The following is a 3403-nucleotide window of genomic DNA, read 5'->3' on the forward strand; positions in this document are numbered from 1 at the left end:
GGAGGTTGATTCTGTGCTATCTGTCGCAATGCGCCAAGCACAACGTCCCCACATCTGTTGCTGTCTTCAGGAAGATTTTTCAGTTCAAAAACAGCCCTGATAAAAGTCCGGGTTGGGTTTCTATCAACCAGCGCCCCACTATCCCCCATATCGTGAATGGGAAGTCCATCCCTGACAACAACTTGGGGTGGAAGAAAGATTTTTTGTTTGTTATTTGGGAAGGTGGAGATTGGGGCTCCCTGTTTCGATCATCCTTTGGGCTGGCCGTGGACGGGAGCCCAAATGACATAACTTTGTCTGAGGAGGAGGCTATAGGTTTCAACCTCCTTACGCAAGACAACGGTACTTCCCATTCTTGGGACCTTATCCGGGAGACCGTCCTGGTAGAACGCGGCCTTTCGCCCGTTAATAAGAAAAGTAAGTTCCCTTTCTTACCTCCTTTATTTCCTGCACTTTTATTTCATTGGTTTTCAACTGACTTTGTTTGTTGCAGTGGCTGAGAAGATTGAGGAGGCTACCAAGCCGAAGGACCTGGAGACAACCAGGATGAAGAGGGCCGGGAAGATCTTTAAAGACCCTCGACTGGGTGACCGCTTCCCCGAGTTCCTTCTTCAGGCAACGGAGCCAGATGAGGAAGGCCCCAGCCAAGTTCTGCGCACCAAGCGGAGGCCAGGGGCCTATTTTCAACCTGCTTGGGGGATCCGGGGCAAGGACTCAATTGTGGGCAGCACGGCGCTGTCCAAGGAATGGTCTAAGCATTCCATCTCCCCGGTGGATTATCAAGATTTTGTCCTTCAACAGGACTTAGAGGGGAATGAGCTATTTGGAGCCCAGGTTCTGGCGACGGTACGTCCTTTACTTATGCCCTTTCGTACTTATCTTTCCATGTTCTTTTCTAAACTTTCGTTGTTTCTCTTGCAGGCTAACGCCCATTTCCAAGGGGCAATTCACCAAGCTAAGGCTTGGAAGGTTGGCCTGGAAGATGCCAACAAGAAGTTGGAGGAGGCCAACCAAAAAATAGAGGCCCTTGAAGCTCAACTGGCCTCTTCCACTTCTGACCTGGAGACGGCCCGGGCCGAAAATGTCATTCTGAAGGCGCAGAAGGACAAAGCCTTTGATGGCTGGATGGACACCCAAGAATTCAAGGACTTGATGGTGGAGCATGATGCCCTTCTTCACCCAGTTAGCTATAAAGAGGGCTGGGATGCTGCTGTGGAGGCCATCCATGATGAGTTTCCAGAGGTCCTTGAGCAGTCCCCCTTTCCTTGCCCTGTGCGGGTTCCAGAGCTTGGAGGTGTTACTGAGAAGCTTGCTGTTATGATCAAGGACGGAGAGGAGGAAGATTCTTCCGAAGAGGAGTTTAAGCCTGTATCTAAGAAGGCCAGGGTGGAAGAGCCTCCAAAAACAGCGCCTCAACAGCCAGCATCTCCTGCAGAGGGAACTTCTACAGGGACTTCGGAGGGGACAACCGAGACGTCCGAAGGAACGACTGAGACTTCCGAGGAGACTTCGGATAGTGGTTCTGAGGAATCTCAGCCTTCCAAGGCCTAACTTTTTGTATATCTTATTTTTGAACTTTTTTCATATCTAAACTTGTTACCCTTCGGGGTTATATTTCATATGTTGCTTTTCTTGCCTCTTTCTGTTTTAACTTTACAATCTTAATACGCATTTGAACTTTAAACATCCTTAGATAGAAATAATTTCAAACTCTTTAATATGAAGTCTGGTTTTCCAAAACCTTACATAACAGGGCTCGACCCTAATCAACAATAACTAGACAATGTAAATTCTACTGGAATATAAAATCCTACGCAGCAAAGCTTTAAGGTGCTTTTAAACCTACTTGTCACAATGACAAGTGAGAATCGTACTTCGCCTATCTTACACGTGGTAAACCTTCAGGTTTTGTGCGTGCCAGGTCCTCGGGACTTCAAAACCTTCCATAGTTTCCAGCTTGTAGGTTCCTCTACCCTGAACGCTCTTGACTCTGTACGGCCCTTCCCAATTCGGGGCAAGCTTTCCTTTCTGTCCGACACCAGAAGCCTCTATTTTTCTCAAGACTAGGTCACCTTGTTTGAAAAACCTCTCTTTAACCCTTAGGTTGTAGTAGAATGAAGCCTTTTTCTGATATTCTACTATCTTTGCATGTGCTTATCTCGACTTCATCGATTAAATCCAGGGCTAACCTCTGCCCTTCCTCATTTTCTTCTGCATTGAAAGCCTGAATCCTTGGAGAGGAATGTGATATCTCTACTGGAACTACTGCTTCTGCCCCATATGCCAACATGAAGGGAGTTGCTCCTGTCGTGACTCTACAGGTAGTCCTGTAGGCCCATAGTATTGGAAGTATCTCATCCACCGAATTATTTCTTGACTTCTCGATCCTCTTCTTTATTCCATCCAGGATTATCCGATTTGCTACCTCTGCTTGCCAATTGGCTTGCGGGTGAGCCACAGAGGTGAATCGTAACTCAATTTCATTTTCTTCACACTACTTCTTGAATTCCTCATTGTTGAATTGTGTTCCATTGTCAGTGACGAGGATACGGGGAATTCCATATCGGCACATAATATTTTCCCACAGGAATTGTGCAACCTGCTTAGTTGTGATTTTGGCCAAGGGTTTGGCTTCGATCCACTTGGTGAAATAATCAATGGCTACAATCAGAATTTCCTTTGTGCCGTGGCCATAGGAAAAGGCCCTAGAATATCCATCCCCCACATGGCAAGGGAATAGGCGAGTTGATAGAGGTTAGCATCTCGGGGGGTTGTCTAACAACTGGGCATGCTTCTGACAGCGATCACACTTTTTCACATATTCTTTGGCATCAGCCATCATTTCTGGCCAATAGAAGCCTAAATGGGTATCTTATGAGCCAAGGCCCTGCCCCCCAAGTGTTGCCCACAACTACCTTCATGCACTTCCTCAAGAGCCAAGCGTGCCTCGTCGTGCCTGAGACACCTCAAGTAAGGAACCACGAAAGATCTCTTATACAGAATTCCATCTATCAAGGAGTACCTTAATGCTCGAATAGTTAACTTCCGTGCCTCAGTTGCATCGCTTGGCAACCAAACCGGTCTGAATGTGAGCCTTGATGGGATCAATCCATGACATCCCCAAGCCTATGGGAGCCACAGCTTACATCTATGCTTCGTGTCTTCAAAATACGGAAGTACAACACTTCCTGAACTTTCTTCAATCTCAGATGAAGCAAACTTTGATAGCGCGTCTGCTTAGCATTTTCTTCCTTGGAATGTGTTCAACATGGCATTCATTAAATTGGGTCATCACAGCCCTTACTAGGCGAACATACTTAGCCATCGTATCATCCCTTGCCTCAAATTCTCCCTTTACCTGGGATTATGATCAGCTTTCGAGTCTCTACGGCCCTTTAGTTTT

Source organism: Apium graveolens, chromosome 7 (assembly GCF_009905375.1).
Source record: "Apium graveolens cultivar Ventura chromosome 7, ASM990537v1, whole genome shotgun sequence".
In the NCBI taxonomy this organism is placed as follows: domain Eukaryota; kingdom Viridiplantae; phylum Streptophyta; class Magnoliopsida; order Apiales; family Apiaceae; genus Apium; species Apium graveolens.